This window comes from Rousettus aegyptiacus, unplaced genomic scaffold (assembly GCF_014176215.1).
Source record: "Rousettus aegyptiacus isolate mRouAeg1 unplaced genomic scaffold, mRouAeg1.p scaffold_m13_p_8, whole genome shotgun sequence".
NCBI lineage: Eukaryota > Metazoa > Chordata > Mammalia > Chiroptera > Pteropodidae > Rousettus > Rousettus aegyptiacus.
In genome coordinates, this window is record NW_023416311.1 from 49,297,636 (window position 1) to 49,323,308 (window position 25,673).

The 25,673-nt window shown below is 33.3% G+C and overlaps 1 long non-coding RNA gene across 1 annotated transcript in view; it reads right to left on the bottom strand.

Annotated features, from left to right (window-relative positions):
• Positions 1 to 25,673, bottom strand: part of LOC107520861 — a 275,913-nt gene that overhangs the window by 167,341 nt on the left and 82,899 nt on the right. Inside the window, exons 3-4 of the long non-coding RNA XR_004952511.1 lie at positions 15,110 to 15,299; positions 10,887 to 11,111 (exon numbers count right to left, since the gene is read on the bottom strand). This is a non-coding gene — a long non-coding RNA (uncharacterized LOC107520861). The remainder of the gene's footprint in view (positions 1 to 10,886; positions 11,112 to 15,109; positions 15,300 to 25,673) is intronic.

Genomic DNA, 25,673 nt, shown 5'->3' on the forward strand with positions numbered 1-25,673 from the left:
TGGAGGAACTGAAAAAAGGCCAATAAAGTTGCAAGAGACAAAGAGACATCGAATCAAGTTTGAGACGTAGACAGGTACCAGATCCTGTCAGGCCTTTGAGATAAAGATGAGTACTTTTTTCCCACTTTATTCTAACTGCTACAAGAAGTCTTAATATGTTTTAAGAGGAAAATAATCTGAACACATTTGCATTTTTAAAATATTACTCAGGCTTCTTTGTGTACCTGCTTGTTATCCGTATTCTTTCCAGGTCCACTTGCAGGTGTTTTAGTTCTTATTATACACAAATCTTATCTCATGAGTAAGATGTGGCTGTTGGGAGAGGCAAGAAATTGAATGATGTCAATTTCCTTGAGTTTCCATAAGTTACTGTTAATTTAGCCACCAACAGAAATAAACCAATTTGTATGCTCATGAAATTCAAAATTATGCTATCATCAGTTAAGCTGAATGAAAAGAAATTAGACAAGGAAGTAATAGGCAGCCCATTTTAAAATGGTATCTTTTATAGAAAATCATTATATGAGCTAATTAAAAGAGGGAAATTTATTTAAATGTACATTTATAAAACACATTTTAACAAAAGCAAAACTCTAGCAAAAGTACAAAAAAACCCTCTGAAACAGTCAAAAGATTATACTCAGAATATGTGGTTAAAATTACATAATAAAAAAATCACAAGATTAATATTCAGAAATATAAGACTGTTAGTATTCAATTGATGGTCAAATCCATTAAAGTACTAAGACTAATAAGATACTACTCTAACTTATCATCAGCATTATACATTATTTTATATCATTTCTTCTTAGTTACATCACAGTAATCACATATAAGTAGCATTAAATATTTAATTACAAGTAACTGGTAACTCTTTCAGGCCACAGCATGTGACAGGTTTTTTTTCATGTTCTGTTGTTTTTAATTTTAGTTTCATTTAATTTTTCAACCTTTTCAATTAGTACCAAATATGTCAAACTCTTAATTTTATTTTATGTATATAGTATTTTAACATTTACCAAGACTAAATAAAATGTTCCAGCCTTGGAAAATAGTTTTTGTTTTAAGCAAAAGATGGTAAAATAACAATTCCCTATAATAAAATGATTTATTTTTATGACTTAAATTTATTTTCATAGCAATAGGAATTGAAGCAAATAATAATCTATTTCGAAAGTCACTTATTGGCAGTACAAGGGTCAGAATTGACTTCTGATGTCTAGTTCCTAAATTCAGACCAAAATTATTTCATTATTATACTGATTTCCCAAGTGATTCTAATCAGGAGTAGCTATTAATCAGAAAAGTATGAAAAACATTAAGATCTAGATATATTTTAAGACTACTAGACTATTCTAAAATTTTTTTAAAAGGAAGAACAGAGATTCTAATTTCATAAACATTTAAAATGTACTAATTTCAATATCTCAACTTTAAAGACTCTATTTTAGCAGCATGAGCAACATAAAATGTTTTGTCATCTATTGCTACTGATATGCATTTGAAGTAGACTATGCTCTTAAAACTATAAAGTGAAATACAAATAAAAGACATTACATACCACATTCCATGAAGTCAGGTGACCAAGAAATGATCAACTTTTCCATTATGATCATTTTCAAAAAATGATCTGTTTTTCTATAGAATAACTCAATTTCTCTTTTGAACTTATACTCCTCCCTGTGGTAGAACCTAATCTTAGGCAATTTACCATCATCTCTCCATTTACTCATTTACCATCCTTGATATGTGTTCCTAGATTAGAAGAACTAAGTGCTGGAGTGAAGGTGCATTTTGACTGGGTCATTAGCTGAGCATCCACTGAGGTACCTCTGCTCATATCTGGCCTTCAATTTTAGTTCACAGAAATAACACCAAATAATTCCTCTTTCCAAATCATCGAGTCAAGTCCAGCTTTTTAAAAGATATCTGTATCCTTCTGGAGTTCATAGGTCCATTCTTTATCTTGGAAAGAATTCTCATTTAAGAAAGTTTCCCGTTAAACTCTGAAACTAAGAATTTGTCTATTCCCTTGCCACTTATGGATGCATCTTCTGCTCTCCTGTGCGATTCTGGGCATCATGAAACTGCCAAGTTTTTCTCAGACATCTTCACCCATGGCTTGCTTCTTGGCGTCATCCTTGCCACTTCATTGAGCACTTCTCTGAAGTGAGAAGAAAATAGGTCCTAAGCACACGTTTGAACCTATCCTACTTGGGGTTTCTGGCACAGTTACCCTCCACTTCACTGCAAGGTGCAAAATAGAACTTTCTCTCCTTTTCGGGTTCCCAGTACTCTCAACTTTGCCCGCATTTCCGCTCACCATGTTGTTAAAGAATCTGCTTTAGTTCAGGGAACAGGAAGCCTTGTTCCTGTAACAGATAAGAACCTTAATTTGCTAAACTTCACCAAAAAAACCTCATTAATCCCCAATTCCACTAATAGAAACACAATTTCCAATCCACTCAGGTCTCCTCCTAACCATACCTAAGGTTATGCTAGGTTTAAGGGGTTTACACGCTGCCAGGGCTGGAGAGAACCACCCAAGCATGGGCTTCAGCTGTACTTACTTCCATCTGGTCTACAAACATCAGCACATGAAAGCGAAGCTAAACCATCCCTTTTCCCTACTACAGGGCCTCTTCAGAAACCCCTCTTCACTCATTTACTAATGTAACTTGGCAAGAGGCACAAGAGTTTGCTCTGTAATTTGGGAAACTTACTGGAGTTCATGAAACTTCTTGGCTCCATCTGTTTCTCTCTGACTAGACACACTCACAGCTACTCTGGTTCTTGATGCTATGTGAGCTTTGTTCAGAAAGGAAAAGGCAGATCATCTGGGCCTTCAAACTGCCCTGAAAGGTCAGTGCTTTCCCCAGGCCCATTCTTGGCAAGCAGTGGTTCTGAATGCCCCATTTTTGGCTATTCGAATTGGCAATTCGTATATCAAAACTCAAGAATTAATGTGCTTTGTTGCCTCTGCTTTCTGTGCTCTCATCCCTTTCCTCATCCCTTAGCTGTCAAAAAAAAAAAAAAAAAAAAGCTTCATTAGGAGAATTTAAAAATATATACATGCAGCTAACAACTGAAAATATTATGCCAGCACATCATTATTGTTCTCATCATTCCGTGTGGGTTTTATGTTCTCCCATTCAGAAACATGAAATTTATTACCTATTCGAATTGATTATTCTTTTATTTTCGTTATGGTTTCTAGCTTTAGAGTTTTTCATGGGATCAATAATTTGGTTTACAGAAAATTGTGAAATAGTTTGAGGAATGCTAGACTATATTAGATAATGTCTTTCTTTTAGTCCTTAAATATTAAGGAATAAAGTACATGTCATACACAATAAAGGCCACTCTAATGCGAAGTTTTTCTAAATTATATAAATATTATATTATACCTGTGTTCCTAGAAGGAAGACATTCCTGATCATCTAAAAGGCAATATTATAGTCAGATGAAAGGGAATAGAAAACACTTACCAGTTTGGAGAAAATGAAAAAAATTTATATATTAAAATGCTACCTTTGTGCTTCACGTCAACAACAATAAGAAATTCAAAGGTGTTGTAAACCTCTACTTCTGCAGTATGATGTATGAGAAATGTCATGTTTTTCTCAGTATTCAGCATGTAATAAAAGTTGCATATCATTTCCCTTTAGATATCATTGCTTTCCCAACTTTGTCCCAAAACACGTGGGTCCAGCTATTGGGTAACCTTTGTACTGACACTGTTATCCTGCATACCAATCACATGGAATGTCATTCCAATTGTACTTTTTTAACACTTGGAAAAGCACAGAATGGTGACAGAAGAGCTGGGCCCTGAACCCTGAGCAAACAGAGGTTTTCACCTACATTTCCAACACTGAGTTTGAATTGAGGATTTGATTCATCAACTTGCTATTTCAGGCTTGAGCCTTTCTTGATTACACTGAGAAAGTGTAAAGCACTAGAAGCAGACAAAGCAGGCCTTTGGTGCCAAACCTATCTCTGTAAAACAACAATAGCTTAAAAGTTCATGTGCACTTAGGCTTCCATGAGTAGCATTTATCTACTAGTCAATTTCTAAACCTCAATAAATGCAAGGAAATTGAGATGGTCTTGGCATAAATTCTCCTCTTCATAAGATATAACTAGCAAAACCTATCAGGCAACTATGTTTTTTATTTAAGTGAAATAGTTGAATTATATTGAAATTTTAAAAAATTGCAACATATTTTTGATAGATATGTAACTTTAACAGATAAAATAGATTAATATCATTTTGATCTAAGCTACATAAAACTCTATCCATATTACGTGAAAATATATTTGAATTTCATCTCTTGTTCTTTTTTTTTTTTTTAGGTTACACATTATTTATAGAAAAAAAGGGAAAACTCAAACTCTTTTTTTTCTTTTTAGGATGTAAGACATTAGAACCTACCCAAAGCTGTTGTTCTTATGGAGGACCTGTAAACTCATCCTTATAGCTGAATATTTGAGGGGCCTGGCGCTCGAAGCTTGTGTGAAAGCATTTCAACAGCAAAGGGTATTCTGCAAACACCAAAACTAAGAGAAGATTATTTTGAAAGCTTATAAGGTATAAATAATTTTTCAGAAACACTAGGATTGTGCTATGATAACTTCTGCCTTTGGAAAAAACAATTGCAATACGTTGTTGTGGTATAGCTTAAACCAGTATTTTACATTGTATTTAATATTTAATTTCATTTTTACCATTATAAATCAATAATTCTTTCTGGAATAAAATTATCCTACTTGACACTCTCTATCTTTTGTTTCTTCACCCTGTGGTACACACTCACATGTGTAGAGTTATTTAAATAAATGTTTACACCAAAATGTACAGAGTTAGCCTGTAATGATAACACTAAAAATATATGTTCAAGAGCTCTTAAAATTCTAAGCTGACCTCAGTATGTTCAGTAAAATGTCAGAAACAGAAAAACTTTAAATCTGCCATTTGTTCATTCTTATTCACACATATAGAAAAAAAAAATGCTACTCTAAACCTAATACATATGCAATATGTTTGTTTCCTGATGCTGATGGTCAGTCATAACCAGGGAATTGGTTATGTTACTTAATGTGCTACGTATCTGACATTGCTGCTGCGCTGTCAATGAGCTTTAGACCTAACAGTAATTTTATTTTCAGGTTCAGTCATATGATGCATCCCTATAGGAATAGGTTATATCACAGAAGCGAATTATTCAAATCTAATTTAACAGACTCAATAATTCTCCTGTTTTATCTCGGGCATTTTGAATTCCTTTCCCTACACCTAGTGGCTATGTAACAATTCAATTACCAAAGTTCTTCATCCAGAAAGTACAGCTGATTTCCAGTAATTCTTATTCTGTTTGATTTTTTCTTTTCCTCCAAGTTTAATACACTCCAGTTGATGTTGACTGAGTTAAAAATCTCGAAATAAGCCTGGCATTGTGTCAGTAGGTAGGTTAAGAAATAAAAAAAAAAAAAAAATTGAAATGGAAAATAAGATTAGTAGTGACATTCCTTGTCATGAGGGTATTTTTTGTCTATGCACACAAAATAAAAGAACCTCAAGACAGCTGAAGAAAACAGAAATAAGAGAGATGATACAAATTGAAAGATAAGGCAGAGAGTGAATGTAAAGAAGCACATCGAGAGCATACAAAGTCAGTTGGCAGGAAAAAGCAGCTCCAGGAACCTCAGAAGGTAAAACGCCAATTAGCAGATCAAGTGGGTAAGAACCAACTCTTGAAATAAAAGAGCCATAGGATAAGCAAACTCAAGGAAAATTAAAGTATTCAAAAGTCTTTGGGGGTTATTAGGAATTTTAGGGAATTATAATAATGAGAAAATTGTAAGGAAAAAATTCTTTACACATTCTTTCATAAAAGAAAATCACCTGTCAAAATCTGTCTGCATGATGCTAGAATTCAATTCTTGTTCTTCAATAACAAAGAGTATATTTTATTTTTCCTCCATTTCTCTAAATAATTTCTCTCTATTTGATTTTTTTAAAAAAGCAAATAGACATATATACCTATACATAAATATAAACAATGGAACTAAAACTTCAAAGAGAGTGGAGAATATAGACAATGTATGAACTTCATGAAACTTATTGGCTACCTTGAAATAGTCTTGTAATTAAATTTGAAAGTGAATTCCCATAAATCTTTTAAGTATATTAGTTATATCTACAAATAATAAATTTCTTAAAGAAAAGCATTGATTTGATTAAATTATGCAATACAAGAAGTAAATTTAGATAGATACATATTTGGGGAGAAGGCCTGAGCAAACTCCCTTTGTCAGTATTGATTAAATGAATCAGACAATAAGTTTCTACTTAATATTTAACAAGTGCTCACAGACCCTCAGAGATTCCCTTTAGGGCTCTGCACGTTAGGTAGTAGAAATATACATAATTAACATTTTGGAACTCCTCTACCTTTTTTTCTACTCTTGTGCTCCATAAAGAGTTTTAATAGACTTCAGACTTCTTTAGAAAGAGCACTGGAGATTTAGGTATATAGTCATGGAAAGTTAATAAAAACAACTAACAGCTATTTAGCTCTTACTATGAGGAAGGTGACTTTATTGTCCCCATTTTGCAGATGATAAAATATAAGCCCAGAAAGTTAACCCATTCTTCTGTCTCCTTCATGTTTAGATTTCATCTAGATTATATAAAGTACTTCTACATATCAATAAGAAAAAAAAAACTGTATAGAAAAATAGTCAAAACAAGGACAGATAATTCCTAGGAGAAAAAACTAAATATTTGAAAAGCTGATTAGGACTCTCAGTAATCAAGAAAATGAAAATGAAAATAATAATGTAATAAGTAGTAGAAAATAATTATAATCAATTATATCTAGTTAGACTGGTGGAGACAATGACCACTTATTTTTGATAGGAAAAGGGTATTCGGCAGAATGCATCAAACTCAAAAATGACCATGGTGGTGAAACATTCACTGTTTCTAAAAACATATCTGTTAGAAATAGCGACTTGTGTACACAAACATGTGAAAAAAGTAGTTCAATGGAGCATAATTTATTAATAACAAAAATATGGTAAATTGCTCAACAATGAGGGAATTGTATATAAATTATTATATCATATTGCTGCTGTGGAAAACTCTAATTAAAAAAAAGATAAATTATATATAGAACTCCAAGACACATTTTAAGTGAAAGAAAAGAAAATCAAGTAGTAGTAAATCGATAAGGAAATTGCATTGTTACATCAGAGGTAGGAAATGGAATATGCTGCCGAGAGCTTAAATGTAGGTATCTTGTTTTAATTCTACATACCTGTGGATTTTGGAATAATTTATAAACTGTTTCTGTACAATTCATGTAATTAAAGAGTAATACTGACATGAAATTCTTTATGGGTCCTGTATTTCTCTCAAGAAGTAATGGAACTCAATTATACATCTAAAATTGTCCATTTGAATTTTTATACACTACTTTGTATATGTGTTTTAAAATGGCTCAATGAAATTAAAACCTCAAAAAATATAGTAAACCTCAGTATGTTGAAAAGAATAGCACATGTGGAATAACAGAACTTTGCACTTGCTCTTCATACAAACTTTTGAAATCTGACTTCAAGTTTCTCTACTCAAAATCATATCTTTCCTCCTCGACTTTTCATCTCTGTAATTATATCTATCTTAACTCAACTTCCAGAGCTACTGTCAAATGCAAAGGAATTCTATAAAATTCATTTTGCAAGCAGCACAGTATTTAATACATTGATAAGTGCAGACGTAGATATTTAGTTAATTTGATACTCTTGGTGAAAACTATATAACAACTAGTTTTATTATTATTTTTAATGTAATTCACTATGCAATTATATTAGAATCCAACAAAACTCAAAATTCAGCTACTTGTACTTAATCTTTTGCCTCTCAAACATAATATTATCATAAAAAAAAAACTTTTACTAAAACTAAACTTTCTTTTAAAAGGCTATTGGAATTGTTTCATAAGTCAATACTGAAGTTTTACTGCATATCTATAATCACAAAAGGCTTTGTAAGACTGAAAGAAGAATATTTAAAAGATTTTTTCACAAAAGTTTCAGGGTTGGTTAGCAGCTTGTAGAAATTATTGTATGAATGTTCAGAGACAAGGTAATTACAATAAACAGCAGAAACTATATTTTTTTTCTTTGAAAAAAGTCTATTAGAATCATTCATGAAACTGAGTGTTTTTTAATTAAAATTGTTTAGGTAAACAACATATACTAATTAAGATAGATGATGGATGGATGGATGGATGGATGGATGGATGGATGGATGGATAAATGGATACATGGATAGATAGATAATAGACAGATAGATGATAGATAGGTAGATAGATGGATAGATAGATAGATGCATATATGCAAAGGAATATTAAGATATGAGTTCACAAATTACACTAGATCCAACCAAAAAAAAAATCATTTTTATTTGTTTTTCTTACATTTACTCAGAACTTTTTACAGAAAATAACCTAATAAGCAAATTCATGGCTTGGAAGTTAATGTGCATGAATAGTTCTGATGCTGGGGTATGAAATGTTTAGTTTAGGAAGTGATGGTTAGCTCACAAAGGAGAAAAAAGAAAGCAAAGAGAAAGGGAAGATGCAGTAAGAAAACGACTTAGATTAAAGGTTATAGCAGCTGTGCAAATAAAGAAAATGGTGTAATCAACAGTTCACATCCTTCTGATGGATCACTGGAAAAGCTTTATGTAAATAGTTTTGATGTTCAGGCTCCTGTAAAAAAATAATACATTAAAAAAATGCAAGCAACAAGCTATAATGTTGAAGAATATTACAGTCACTTTTCTTCCAGCAGACACAGGCCACTGACCAGCTGATTTATATATTTAAAAAATAATGATTTTTAAATATGACAAGGAACTGCAACTTTTGGTGGAAAACTTAGAAGAGGTTTAAGGACAATATGCTCTGCTGGATCACGGGTTCTACGCAAATGTCAACACCATGGCCTGGACTTTAGCCTCAATGCTAAATCAAGTCTCTAAATGAAGAAGTTTTTCTCACCTTAAGATTTTTTTAAATAAAATAAAGTAACAAAAATTAATGGCTTGCCAGATGTTCACCACGGGGAGTTTGCTTCACGGAAATTGAAGGAGGAACTTAATTTTGAATTTATGGGAATGTTCCCTACCCCCATTTTTCTTTGTTTGTCCCATGTTGCTTTTCACCTTTGTTGACCAATGCCAGAAGTGCCACTCTGGGACTCTTTCATTGCTATTTATCTCTGCATTAGAACAAGATGTGTTTAACTTATTTTATCTCACTAGGGTGTAGCTAGAAGTAGCAATAAAATTATCCTCAAACTCACAATTTCTCTGACAATTTTTGATCAGCTCAACAGAAAATGAATCAATGAAAATATCTTAAATATAGACATTCAAGCTATAGCATTCTGTGAAACAAGGCACTTAATTTTTCAGCTTCCATATTTAGGGCATGTGTGTATTTTGTTCACTTCTTAAGCATTTTTTGAAAATAAAATGAAGTTGAAGTATTGAACTTGGGTGGTCTCTAAGATTGTATAAAGATATAAATGTGGAGGAATCAATTTTTGCAAAATTGTCTTAGGTTAAAAAGTTGAGGACCTATGTGTGTTTAACCTGGGAGGGAGTTGAAGCAAGAAGGAGAAAGAGGAAAAAAAGGAGAGTTGAGAAATGAAAGAAGAATAAAAGTAATTGGCTATTCTTCAAATTATAGAATCACATTTATTAATTATGTAAGGAGAGGGGCTAAATTCTATATATATGTAGAATTCTGCACAAATGCTACTCTCTTCTTGAATGGCTCCCAATCTCTGAAGCACAAATAGAAATCACCTAAAACTTGTTAAAATTGTGGACTTCCAGAGTCCACCCCTAGAGAACTTACAAGGTATCTCAGTAGACTTTTCTTCAAATGGTACATGACTCACAACTTGCAAAACATTTCTTTAAATGCTTAACAACAACGACAACAAAAACACAAAAAAAATCTAAAATAATTTTATCTATAAATTGTGGTGGCTTTCTTTTCCTTGATACCAATAAAAATCAAGCTAGAATTTAAAAGAAAAATAAATATTATAATAACTGTCTTATAGTTAACTGAAAGAGAAAATAGAAACCTAATGAACATACATTGAATGTACAATTGAAAGAATAAATGTGCAAACAGGCTTGCCCAACATGTGCTCTCTGCACACTTATATTTTCTAACTTAGAATAAAAACCCTATTTAAAACTGATTAAATTTCTTCACAATGCATGATTTAAAACCAAGTCTTGCGTTACCTTAAATCAAGGTAGGCAAAAGAAACACATTAGTAAGCAGTACAAAGTTGCTTATTTTTCTCCACTGGAAGATATTAGTCTAATGCACTCATTTTTATTCACTGGTGGTAAAAGCAACAAAGGGCTCAGTATCTATTACCAAAATAAGACAGAATGAAAAATACATAATTCATCTATTTTTTCCCTTTAAGGGCAGTGTTTTCCAAAATTCAGTCATTTGTATAATATCTTCATTATTTTGGCTATATCCTTGTAAGACATATCAATGCATCATAAAAAGAATGCAAATATTTGCAATAGACGCTACCTATTTTATGTCACACTAACTCCAGTTACCTCGAGAAATCTCTGGTTTATTTTGTTAGCTGTATTTCCTATCACACATTTATATTTAAATATCTCAGTTATTGTAGTTAAAAAGCATTTGTTCTTCAACCATTTAAAATTAGCTCATGTCCTAACAGTGATTTATTCACTGCATTTTGAGAAATTATGCTCAGAGAGTCCCAATTTCAGAAATACACTGCCCTTCAAATTATCTCACACTTACCTGTGAATGAAGGACTGGTCCAAATCTTTTGATGCACAGAAAATTCTTAAAATACTTTAACCTCAAAGAGCCAAGCATTCACTATCCCTTCTCAATGATCTCTGAAAAGAATATGGAAGTGATGACTTCAAATGTCTTTGTTCCCACTGCCTCCACACTTCCAAAATTAAGGCTATGTCGAAGTAGAAATCCTCAGGCAATCTTCAGGATCACTCTCCAGTTTATCTAAGGGGGAAAAAAAAAAAAAACTTTACGTGATTCGATTTGCCAAGTTAACTGATACTTAAACAAAGCGGATATTATTCCTGGATATTATAACCATGTCTACCCATACGTTTGCCTAAGGAAAACTGGCCTTAACCTTATGGTTCACAATTTGTAATTTAGTTAAAAGTCTACCTTGTGTGTGGTGTGTTTCATTGTGTTAAGTTTTACCTAAGTCATTTCTACTTCAAGCCTGATTTAGGCCTTAGAAGAAAACAGATAATTGCCTAAAATGTCATTAAGTATATAAGAAGATTATGTATGTTGCTATTTTATGTCACGGAGAAAGAAACTTAGGAGTGACGAAGAAAAGATTGCCTTCAACCTTAAAAACTATTTCTGAAATTTATCTTTACTTTAAAAATAATACCAGCATCTACAGGCATTTGATGAGCAAGTTTTAATAAGGTAGGATTTTTGTTTCAAATTAATGTGTAGCTAATTTTAAAGTAATAAATAGGTCCATGAAGAACACTGAATAATATTTGGATATTATCAGTATTTTACCCATTAAATAATATGGTGAATTGAAAAATGAATGCTTAATTGGACCATGATCTATTTGAAAATTTTGCATTTTTTTTATTCACTTAAAAAGAGAACTTAAATCTCATGAGTGACCAAACCCTTCCATTTGTCTTTCCAGAGTTACCAACTGTTCTGTTCTGTCCATGGTCTACCGTGAAACAGTGGTATTTTTGCACTCTACCTTTATATTCTCGCTAAAACTACTTTAATGCTTAAAATGATTAAAACTCAATATAAATAACTTTAACAAGTTAATAAAGAATTTCAGTTTTCTACCAAGATGAAAATATACGAATAAAATTTCTGATTAACGATGTTTAATTTTACATCAACTATGATTTTATATAAACCTATTCCCGCTCAGTGTGTACTATGAGATCTGTGTCTATTCCCAGAACAAGTATTCAGAAAACCCACAGTTTCTTTGGAATAACAAAGGCAACCAAGTTATTAAATCACAATGATAATGTAGAAATGTATATATGTAGTAATGAAACAAAGGGCACAAAGTTGACACAACAGTGAAGAGAAAAACAACTGTCCAACTTATGAAGCGTCCTAAGAAGGTGTTTTTAAACTCAGAACATCAAATAGGTATCTTTTTTTATGCTACCGTATAATGTTAATAGCAGCTATGAATTATTACAGGTGACCATTTTAATCACATGATAGGCCCTTACTAAGTATTTCACACACAATACCTTATTTTATCTTTGTAACAACTCTGTGCAGTAAACATTATTATTCCTCTATTTCACAGACAATGAAGCTAAGGTTTAGGGAAATTAAGTTACCAGAGCCTTCCATCTAGTTAATAATAGAATCAGACCTCAAACTAGGCTTCTCTGATTTCAGCACTTAACATCTTGGCTCCTGAGCTGCACATCACTTTGTAAATAATCCTCCAGGAATCCTGGACAGAGTATAAAAGTGCCTGCTCCAAACCCGACATCCCTTTGAAATTTTGAGCTTTATCACTTAAATTTCTGCGAATGCTGCCTTTACTCAAAAACAACAACAGTAAATGTTTATTTTAATGCCAAAGTTTTGGAATCTCTCCAAAAAAAAAAAAATGGAGTGACATTTTCATACTTTCCATGAAATAGTGACATTTATCCCTTGGCTTTATGTGCCTCTGTGAGACCTCTACAATTTGAGAATGTCAGCTAAATAAAATATGAGAATTACAAAAACACGTAATATTAAAGAAAATAAACTTTAAAGTAAAGATGAAAAATTTAAAACAGAAAAATAAAGGTGGAAAATACTTTTAGTCATGAATGAAATTAGTATAGTAATGCCTTATTGACTGTGGCTTTGGCAATCATGTTTTTATTTTTCTATAAAATGGTAATATATATCTGCATGCGGTTAAACTGTATCCATATTTGTATGTAGAATAATTCACATCCCCTTAAGCAAAGGATTACTGGAATTACTACTTTCCCACTTTTCTGGACCACTTAAATGAATACAGAGGATACTGCAGGTATAAAGCATCTATTTAAACTCCATGTTCTCAATATGTTGATAGAAGAGTAGAAATACATGTCCTTTAGGATCTTGGTAATTTGTGAACATGCCAAACAGTTATACAAGCATTTGGCTGAGAGTTGCTACATATGCAAAGGAGGTTGTAAGTGCAAGATACATTAAATTCTAAGTCAGTAAGGGTGATTTGAAAACTTTAAAAAGAAATGCACATTGTATAAAATAAAATGTCTAAGAGAGTCTGCCTCAGCAGGTTACACCACTTCAGCAATATTTCCTGAACAAATAAAAGTAATTCCAGAGAAAAGTAACTTGTGTGTGTGTGTGTGTGTGTGTGTGTGTGTGTGTGTGTGTGTTGCAGGGAGCAAGGTGGGGGGGCGGGGCGGGTAGCTAGTGCTTTGGCTTCAATGAAATGGATAAATTTAAAGCAGATTGCTAACTCAGATTAGTTTATTTTGGAAGTGGATTTTTACTATAATTTTTATTTACTGGGGTTAATTTTTTAAATACATTAAATGCATTTTTTTTTTTTAGCATTCTCTTGGTTTAGTCAACTATAATTTTGCCACACACTATACTTTTCAGTAACGTAATTTAAATGCCTGTGGTTGGCGATGATGGCTGTGCAAAAGTAGATACTGGGATGACACAGTATGCTTAGAAGATGTGTAACATAGGTTTGGACCCAAGATTTTTATAATGCAATCGATTACATGACTCACAGCCTCCAGGAGATAATAATAAAACACTGACAGTCAAGACATTCTTTCTCCTCCACACTTGATTTTTCATCCAAGCTGAAAGTGTCTGGAGTCATCTCTGACGTCTCCCCACTTCAGGTCTCATATTTAATAATCACGTCCTGTAGTTCTACTGTCATGGATCTTTCAAATCAATTTCTTCCTTTCTATTTTCATTGCCACCACCATATTTCAGACTTGTATTACCACAATCTGTTCTGTCACAATACAGGCTTCATGCTAATCAATCCTGAAAATGCCATCAGGTTAATCTTCATAAAACGCAATTCTAGACATGTCACTCACCTGCTCAAAATTTTTCAATAACTCCCAATGCCTGAAGAATAAAGAATATGTTTCTTTGTTTAAGATTCAAAGTGTCCCCTGTATCATAATTATTGCTAGATGTTTAGTTTTCTCTTAGATGGTGGGACCATATTTTTAACATGTGTGCATATAAAGTACCTGGCATAAAAATTTACACATAGAAGTATGTATTCATTCTTATAGATTTTATTATGACATCTACTTTTCTCAATTCCATCTAACCTGTAACTATCATTGGATTATACTCTCTTATTTTTAATTCCCTCTGGACTTTAATATGCATAACTACAGAAATTTTCTATCATAATTTTTCAGAATTAAGTACAAGAGACAGTATCTCAAAAATAGCTATCACTGTTTATTCTATATTGTTGATATGAAACAAAGAAGAAAATACATTTCATTACTTATCTGTGGAGCTAAATCCTTGAGGTCAGAGATTGACCCTAATCTTCAGTCCCCCTCAATCTACCTTGACTTCCTTCTCCAATTTCTCAATAACATTGTATGAACCAACAAATGTGTTGGCTAACTTCTGAATGAGTCCAACCATTGTATTCTCTAAGTTCCAGTCACGGAGAAATCGGATAAGAGAAAATAGTGTCAAATAATATTTCTGAAGGCCATATTTGTCTAAACTATTTATTTTAACTTGCTGTGAGTTAGATTATACTGCTGCATTAACAGTCCTCCTGTTCTGGAGTTGTTTATTTATGATGCCTCTCTCTGCACAGAGAATGATGACAAGTGAATCTCCACATGGGTAATTTACATGGGAGATCACTTATCAGACCACTTGTGTTCACTTTAGAACTAAAAATACTATTGGGGCCCCATAAATGTTAAACAGTACTAAGCATAATAATAACTAACCTCTTCTTAGTACATGTGCTCCTGAGTACACACACTTGAATTTTTTCCAATTACAATTCAAGAAGATTTCAGTTCCCTTTATTCAGGACCATTATACAGGCTCTTCTGGAAATGTTTTATTCAGGTTGCATATCTCTTCTCCACAATCTTTAATTTAGAATTCAGCTCTTTAATGAATGAAAATTGGGGTCTCAAAGAGAAAAACACCATTTTCATAAATGATGAATACTACAGGCACACATTGTCTTAATCTGAAAAAAAAACTCTAAAATATTTTCCTAAACTGCTAAAATGCTTGAGCTTTTAAAACAACAAAAAAAGCAAATTACAATGCAATCCATTATATATTTTTAAATATCTGTGATCACATCTTGTGACATTACATATAATAACATGAATAACATCAAAAAATGGGCTTAAAGTATTTTAGCAGTGTTCACCATGTAAATGTGAAACCCAACTAGACATGCTTTGTGAGTTTAAGCAAAAAATGAAAAGTACCCATTTTGTGTGTGGTCATGGTTGCTGCTATTGTTGCTGTTAATAATAATAATAATAATAATAATAAAAAGACCTGATCCCAATAGGACGGCTAAACTCAATCCTTATGTAGGCTATAGTTTACTCTTCTACTGTTACCTAAAGACAGTTGGGGCAACTTGTAAGCACCATAATGAGATTGAAGCAAAAAAAAATTTTCTACATAAATCGGCCTGGTTTATCCCCAGCTCAGGGAGTTGGGGCAACTCATTGTGAGATTTCCATTTTTAACTGTGGAGCAGGCTGTTTTGCTTTGACTCCTTTGTAAACCCAAGTCAAATACATACATATCTACAGGCCATTCTTGGAAAAAAAAAATAGACATAAAAACAGCCAGTCCTGGAGCATTTGAGTACAGTAAGTTCAGAGTGCTTTGAGGACCCAAAAGAGGCAATGGGGGACTCAGAGCTGAATAACTACCTGCTACTGGAGGAGTAGGGGACGTGATGGATACAGAAGCAATGTCAGACAAGTGTCTGGGTGAGAAAACCTGCCAAGCCAGCAATGACTTGCCCAGGGAAGGAGGATGTACTTAGAACCACCTTATTTTTAAATGACCATCATGACAAGAGCTGTTAAGTATTAAACAGGTGTGTGCTATCCGTGATTGCAATTGGATCTCCCAACTTAGTGGTGTCAGTAGAACTAATGACTGAGACAGATAAAGTGGCATACTCCCTGCATGGATTAAGATTCTGTATGAAAGCCAAAATAAAGTGCTGCACACCTGCCGCATTTGAGAAAACATAGTCATAAGATGCTTATCTAACGTTTCTGGTCTTAAATTCCCAAATGGATCAGCTCGAAAAGATTTTAGATATTTGTAAGTTAAAAAGAAAATAACAAAAACTTCTGTGGTTATATATCACTTCCAAATCTCTTAGTCTAGCTTCAAAATTGTATTTGCACTAACTCCTGCATATGTGATATGATAAGATCACTGACATATATTAATTACTGTAAAATGAAACAAAACAATGACCTAGAATGAATAAAACATTGGTTTAAAAAAATCCCTTGTTCTTATTTCCACACTTGAGTTAGTTAGATTTTAAAATATATACATAAACTCTATTAGCAGGTGAAATAAAATCCTGCAAAATATTTTGAAATTTCTCCTCAGAATTTTTAGCTATTTTATAAACATTATCTTTTCTTCCTTTTTTTTCTACTATATAAGTAAGAATATAATTGAGCTTTTTCTGAAAACATCTCAGCCTGCCAATTCAAAAAAAAATCTTCAACTCTATTCATGATGTTCTGCTATGCATTATATTGTGTAAAATGATAAATAAGACATTAGTCCATATCACCAAAAAAACTTATCCTCTAATTGTAAATTACATATTCAGAAGAACACAAATATAATATATAAAGAGATAAATGCCAGGAGATACAGAATAATTGGAGGAATGATAATTTCTAATTTAAATTTGCATGTTTTCAAAAATTGAAGGCATTATTGAGACACATCTTGGACAAATGAATGAATTTAAACAGAAATAAAAGGCATACCTTTTCAGAAAAAGAAAATAGTTTAAGTAACATTAAAATAGACATAATAAGATGAAGTTATCTTTGTAGATAGGTCAGTTTACCTGAAACAAAAGGTATATGAAGAGAAAGTAGTTGATTAAAATGCAAAGGATAATGGCAATAAGATCACAGAAGCCTTCTGCGTTAGTAATGAGTATGAAATGTGCTCTGTAAGCTGTGGAGAATTATTAACATGGATTTTTTTACTAATTCATTTTATAATTTTATTTGGCAAGTAATACATAACAACATAACATTGGGAAAAGTAATATTACATGATCTCTCACCATGGTTAACATTTTAGTGTATGTCATTTTAAAGAAATATCTACAAAATATAAGACCTTACTGAGCATTATGTTGTTTTTTAAATTATATATGCATATGCATTTAATGTATAATGAAAGTCCTTACATAGCACACTTCTTTTCATATCTTTTAAATAAGTGTATAATTTTTTTATTTACTGAATGCTCCCTAACTTATGTAACAATTCCTATACTGTCACACATTTAGATTGCCTTTTATTATTATTGCAAACAAGCACAACAAAAACAAATACTTGGTAAGTACTTACAATGTGCCAAACATTTTTCTACATACTTTGCGTAAAGCAGACTAATTATCTGCTCTCTTGGAACTTAACCTTTTGTGGTTACAATAACATCTTTGTACATGCATCTTTAGCATTGATTTACTTGTATCTTTACAATAAATTCTGAGTGCAAAATTTCAATACCAAAAATAATTAAATGTTTTGAAAGAAATTGATGCATACCCACAAGTTGTGTATGAGAGCATATTTCTCCCCACACTGCCGGTAACATAAATATTACCAAACTTTTTGAACTTTGTCAGAAAAAAAATGTAGTTACATATTATTTTTATAATGATTTTGAATGTTTTTATTTTTGCTGTTATTGGTTATTATTTTGCATGTATGAAATACATTTTATCCCTTTGACATAAAGATTTTTATTTGTATTTCCTATTAATTTGTGACATTTCATTATAAATGAAGGAAATGCTATCTTAGGCATATGTTTTTCAAACATCTTCCCCAATTTGTATATACGTATTTTTTTTCTTAACTTTTTGTGATGATTTGGACTTCTGATGATGAATTTTTATCATTATTATTAAAAATTATTGGAGTGACATTGAGCAACAAAAGCTGATGTTTCAAGTGTACAGTTTAGTAGCACATTATATTACTGCATTGTGTTTTTAAGTGATTTACTAATGTCGATAGTTATATAATTTACATATATCTCCTCTAGTACTACAAAATATTTTTTACATTTAAGTCATCAACCAATTTATGTTATGTGATATAGGAGTCAGATTTGCTTTTCCAAGAGATGAGCTTCCTATCTCCACACCATTTATTAACTAATCAATCATTATTCCACAATAATTTTTCTCAAGTAGTAAGTCTTCTAAATAAATATCTTTTTTCTCTAAAATATAAGGTGCAAATTTTTTTTAAATAGGTCGTTAAAACCACTTTCCCATAAGCTTCTCTAAATACTTTAGTAAATGCTGTCTAGGATTAAGACAGTAGATGCTTGTTTCTTACTGTGTAAAAGAATTCCCTCCTATTGTATTGCTAAAAGCTTATGACTCTGAAAGCCACTATTATATTTTTATTTCTAAACATCTCACTTTCTAATATCCAGTGCAACTTATTTCATTTTCTTTGTAAATATATTGACCAGATCTTTCCAGAGATCGTACTTAGAAAAAGACACAGTAGCTGCCTACAGATAAGATTTCTACCTGTATGTTAAATTTTATGCTATCTGGGTGAACCCTGGGACCTAACGAACACTTCCATATTCCCAATAAACAGAAATTCTAGCAGGGGTCTAAGTCCTGTTCTTGAAGAAGCCATTAACAGTAGTACCCTCGGATTTCACACAAATGGAAAGTAAAAGAATTTCCAGGTGAGGAGTGATACTGTTAAAACCTGGTTGGAAAAACGGAGGCACAGGTAATTGGTTGGCCATCTTCTTCTCTTTTTGTAACATCCAAATGATAAGGTCTTTTATTTTCCTCTCCGAAGTTTTGGTGTAAAGACTTTCAAATTGTATTAAAATGTGTTGCTAATTTAGGAAGAAAATTCCTGTGCTTAAATTATTAAATATAATCTGGGAGCCATATTGCAGCAGGGGAACAAATCAGTCACCTGGAGACTTTTCAAACTACATTTCCCACAGGCACGCCTCATCTAGTGAAGATCTTTCTATTCCTCTCATTTGCCATTAAAACCATTACAGAGTAAGCCATTACTTCTGATGGGAGTGAATCAAATTTCAGGGATGTGTTGTAAGAGACTAAGAAACACCTTTACATTAACTAAGAGTTGAATCATGCAATCATTCAACAAGCAGTTTTGATCAACTACTACCTGCTTAGCACCAAGCCTCCAGGAATATAACAGTGTAGAAAATAGTTGTACTATTAAATAAACCAGCAAGTTCAGCATAATGAGACATATATGTATAAAACAGAGTGCTATGAGACTATGCAGAAAGAATACTAATCCAGTCTTGGTGAATCAGGGAAAGATATCCAATAGCATTGGTCTCTATGTTGAAACCTAAAGAATAAAATTAGACAGAGAGCATAAGAAGGAAGTCCCTTATAGAGGTAACAGCTTTTATTAATGCCCAGAAGTGAGAGATTGTATTGTGTTTGAAGAAATTCAGGAAGACTGGAGTATAGAATTCAAGTGGAAGAAAAGGAAAAGATATTGAGAAAGGTACAGAGCTAAAAGATGAAGTGAGAGAAGTAAATAGACGTCAGATCATGAAGCTGCTACTAAGTCATGTAAAGGTGTTTGAATTCTACCAAGACAGCATGGAAGAGCAAATGAACATTTTAAGCAGAACAGTGACCTAAGTTTTTCCTTTAGAAAGAAAACTCCAATGACAACATGCAAATTATATGAGAGAAGGGCAAGTCTTGAGTCAGGAAAATAGGTTAATATTCCAATTTGTTTTGTGTTTACTTCTCAATAAAAGATCAAGTAAGTATTAAACAAAAAGAATGCTCTGGCTAACCATTGATTACTCTGTGAATTATCTAGTTAAAACATAGAGTTTTAACTGTTATACTTAATAGTTGCATTGTTTATAATCTAAGTTGTTTACTATCTGAGATTTAACGCTAAGAGAATTGATTAAATTAGGTAACTCCTCTTTTGGATGGAAGCAATAACCTTCAGTGGAATGCTAACTGCCTCTGAGAATTATGTTTAACTCAGACTCTCATTGCCATAGGCAGAAATAATTGATTTTAAGCTGGGTGAACTGGTTCTTAATATGCATACCCACGGGAAGAATGTCATTTTAGTAAGATGCTTCTATAAGCCACATCCTACTTAAAACAGGTTTTCCTTTGTGTTCATAAGCAAAAACTGAAGGAACCCTGTTTGCCTTTAAATTTATAATAAACTGTGAAGTAATACAATACTGAGTCAGCAGTCTGCAAAGTATCTCTTTGCCAATTCAACTACCTGTGTTTGTTGTTGTGTTGTTGTTTTAGCTACTGCTTTCCTAGAAAAATATGTCTATGTTTAAATTCTTCAATACTACTAATTAATGTACTTAAATCTGCTTGTATTGGTTCTTCAGCAGTTGTTCTCCCGATTTCAGAATCTATTGTTTTGCTCTGCTAACACCATGCCACAATTAAAAAAGTATTCAAATAATTGGAAATTGTAGAGGGGAGGTAATAAAATAAATAACTTCATCTCAGAGATCAAGGCAAAAAACACAGTCTTTTCAAAATATGAAATCGTTGATTAATCTAAGCAGTCAAATTCTGATGATTCACAGATTTTACCCAATGGGGTATAAGGCACTGAGTTGCTCAAGACTAGCAACTGAGTTGTGGGGAAAACTGTTTACATATCTATTTCTATTCATGTTTATATATCATCCTTTCAAATTCATAATTTTTGTGTATGCTTTCTAATTCATAATATGTTAATATCAGATATTATGTTAAATTTATTTATAAATACATAAATGTTCATAGATTTCGGCCAAACTACCTATATAACAATGTTGATATCATGCAACCAAATTTAGCACCATTGTTCTTATTGTGTAATATCTAATTTATAAAACCTCCCATATAACCTACTTTGTAGGCATTTATATAATTAATTATTTTTTAAAATAGTTGCTTTAAACTTTTCAAGTCATGGCTGGTATTATAGCTCTTTAAAAATAATTTTCACAAACTAATTTCTCTCAAACTGCTGGTGGTAACTTGACTTATTTTTCATGGTACACAGATAAACAATTTTAAAAATTTATTAGTTATGCATTAACTCCATTGTCAGTTCAAAAACAGAGCCAGCACACAAAATCCATGGAATTAGGTGCTGGGCTATAAGAACTTGGATGTCATCTCCAAGGATAAGGCCATCCTGGATATGGAGTGACCTGACATCATGATCTACCAGCCACTTTATCTATTCCCTCCTGAAATACATGGTCCCCTGAAGCCATCTCCCAGGTTTTAGCCCCAAAAACTAGTGAGACCTCTTAGACCAGCCTAACCCATTTTCACCAGCCTGAGACAACCTGCCCAGATCCCAACATCTACGAGAAGTTACCTTTCCACGATCAGAGAGGATCCATGAGAGGCAGTCCTCAGAGCACCCCAGAGTACACCTGATCACCCCTACCCTCTCCATGACTAATCCTACACCTGCTGTTAAGGTCACCAGAGCTGGGCTCATTGATCCCAAAGCATCCTCTTCTACTGGCCAGCTGGGACTGACCATCTCTTGGGTAGGGCATAGGTGGGGCTGTCTCCATTCCCCAGTTGGAGGGTGAGCCAAGACATCTATAGTTCTATGGCTATGCCACGTAAACTTTCTTCCTCATAATTAAGGGGGCTCCTTCTCTCAATTTTGGTCCTCACCGTACAGAGCAAACCCAGTCTGGACTCCAGCATATACAGAGTTAATGCTTGTGCCCTCTCCTAGCCCACATGAAGGTCCCCAAAAGACAGTGAGAAGAAATAAACATTGCACTTACATGTCAAGTCTGTCAACTCTCTGGATCAATGGGCGGATGAGAGTGGGAAGCAGCCAGGCAGGAAGAGAAAGCTCTGGGACCCTGTGTGCACCCAAGCATGCTTCCTCGCCTCACGTTTGGCAGCTTCCCCTGCACCTGGGCCTCCTGCTTCTCTGACTCTAGCAGGAGCAAGCTCTAGCTCAGCCCCCAGCAGGGAGACTGCCTTGCCTCTAGCTCTCGCCCTGTCCTCTCTTGCTCCAGCCCTGTGTCTTCACCAGAAGCCTCCATTTAGAGTGGAGATGTCATTTCTACAAAACACCATCCAACATCAGCCTCTAGGCAAAAGTCAGCTAAAATGTTACCTCCTGCCACCAACTTAAGTCCTGGATAGAACCCAAGCCTTTAGACTCCTTTGGATGGGATCAAAATGCCAAGCTATGACGACACTTCTAAGTATCCTATATACCAAGTCTTGCCCATATCCATGCACCCCCCACCACACTCTCCAAAGAATGTGATTTATTGGGGCACACACCCTTGCCTTCCTCACCTAATTTCTGTCCTACCTTCCTCACACTCCCAGCTTTTCTTCTCTACAAATACATAGATATATGCAATTATATAAATTTATTTTGGCCAGAGTCTGGGTTTTTTTCCTGTCCAGACCCTGGCATCTCTTTTCATTATGTATGTGATAATGCTGAGGAGGGGAACTCTGCTTGGAATTAAAGGTTGCTTTGGGTCTCCTCTCTCTCTCTTGCTCTCTCCTCAACATACAACATACATTATATATGTATGTTGTCGATTAGTGCCAAAATTTAAGTAAAAGTAAAACAAGACACAGTGGGAAAAAAAAGCGAATTTGAGGGATATGTGTGTGTGTTTATACAGACAGAGAGAAAAGAGAGAGGGAGGAAAGAACAAGGGAAAGAAAATATCCATGTACACATGATACTCAGGTAAGCCAAAAATTATAAAGGTTACCTTTTCCTGCCTTCAGAAACATTGACTAAAACACCGACTCTCCCTGGGTCTTGAGGCTGCTGGCCTTCAGGTGGAACTACCACCAGCTACTCTGGTTCTCCAGCTTCCTGAATCACCCTGCAGATCTTAAGACTTGCCAGCCTCCATAATTGTGTGAGCCAATTCCTCAATTCCTGATAATAAACCCCTCTTTTTCGATAGATAGATAGATAGATAGATAGATAGATAGATAGATAGATAGACAGACAGATGTTGATAGAGATAGATATAAACAAACAAAAATGGTAGAAACATTTTTTTTATTGTATTGTATTTGTATTTTATTGTGTGTGTGTTTTATACACACACACACAGTGTTCTGTTTCTCTGCAGTACCAAGTAATACACTGTTAAATATGAGGACTGAAGATAACATCTCCATCTTAATATGAGGACTAGAAGATCAGCTCAGGCTTCACATGTTATCCAGCAATGGGAATAATATAAAAAGAACCTTTAACCTCCCAGTGCCGTGTGATGACTTTAAGAACACCTACACATTTTTGTATAATGCTAACTTAAAAAAAAAAAAATCATTATTATTGAGGCAACCAAAAATTGTCAATCTCATTAATAATTGTATTTTTAATTTTCTCCTCACCAAATAATTTACTTTCATGTGCTTCTAATCATGAAAATGCACTTTAATAGAGCTATACAGTACAGTGTTAAAGAGATGGCACATTTACCATTGTGCAGTAACATAAAATCAATGACAGCTAGTCATACAGGCTTTTTCAATTTCCACCACACATGGTACGCAGCCCTTGGTTCAGTGGATAATCCAATTGTAAACAGTGACTCACTGTTAACAACTCTAGGAAATAGGATTAGCAATTTCTAATTTCAAAGTAAACTTATTTCATTTTTGTCCTGCAAATAAAAACAATGTGTTCAGAGATCTAGCTTTTCAGCTTTCAGAGCTCCCCAGAAACAAAAATGTTGGAAATAAATTTTTATCGTATGATGCTGTTAATGGTAACCGTTGAGTATATGCTCCTAATAGCTTTTTAATAGTTTGGTAACCCCCATAAATTAATCAATCAATTAATTAAGTTCAATTAGATAAAAATTAAAATTCAAATTATAAAAAACAATCAAAACTCTGGAATCTCAAATTCTTGGCAGTAGCCTCTACTTAATGTAATCAAAAGAGAAAATTAAAAGTTCATATATTATTAGAAAGTTTGCCTTCTAAAACAAAAGTTTTAGGTGAGATATTAGGAATCTGATTTGTCTTGGAACAGTTAAATTGAATCAATGATCTTATAATTTTGGTGAATTATTTACCATTCTAAATCTATTTTCCTCTACCTTATCTGTAAATTTATTTAGGAGACATTACCTCAATCTAAACCTATACCTCTACATTGAGTTACAGACTCTTTTTTGCTTTTTATTTCAAAGAACAGAGGATGGCAGCTTTTATTCTGCTTAGAGAACACAAAAGCGTCACTGCACTGATGCAGGGTCTCTATTATTGACAGGCCACAGGGTCTCTGTCAATAATACTCATGCCTGACTATCTTAAAATATCCACATCTGAACTCTTTATTGAGGGACTTCTCTAATTGGCCTAAGCTGGAAACTGCTAATCTGTATTTTTTAAGCCCTCCAGATATTTATAGAATACAGTTATAATGGGAAACACTGGCCTAGATTAATCAAGGAAGGGATACTACAAAGGAGGCCTGAGGCTGTGTAACTGGGATTTAGAACCATGATATTTATTGTCCAAGTTTGTACCAGAAAACTGTAGTGAATCCAAAGGGAAAATAAAATCAATCAAGAGAGAGAATAAAGTTAGTGGACAGGAAAGTCAATATTGCAGACTGGATGAGTTTTGGGAACAGTTTTTATGACTTGTGATCATTTGCAGAAAGCAAATTCAGGAGATAACTTGAATGAGCCATTTCAGGCTGAAAAAAATTACTAGGAATAAATGTCTTCCTAGCTCCTTTTGTGGGAAACTTGACACCCTGTCCAGTCAGAAATTATACTATTTTGACATTACAAGTTATCTTATTCCATTAAATTCATTAATCATCAGCAAACTTGCTCATATCATTCTGTTATGGGTACAGATTATCCAACATGAGATTAGAGATTTGTGTCATTTATAAATTTATAATAGAGAGCAGTTAAAAATCAGAGTTCCATGTCCATGGATTGACCAATCCCACTCGCCTTTAAAATCCCACTCGCCATATAGATTTGTAAAGTTTTTTTATAAATATGTACTCTTGTTGGACTTTGGAAGCCACTAGAATTAATCCATTTATCAATCTTTTATTCTGTATTAACTATATCTAGCAGGTACTATGCAAGGTGCTAGGCACTCAGGAAAAGTTATATTCTTTGTCTTCAAAGAGGCTACAATCTCATAAACTAGGTAGAAAGTTACTTAACAATTAAAATATACTTATGGTA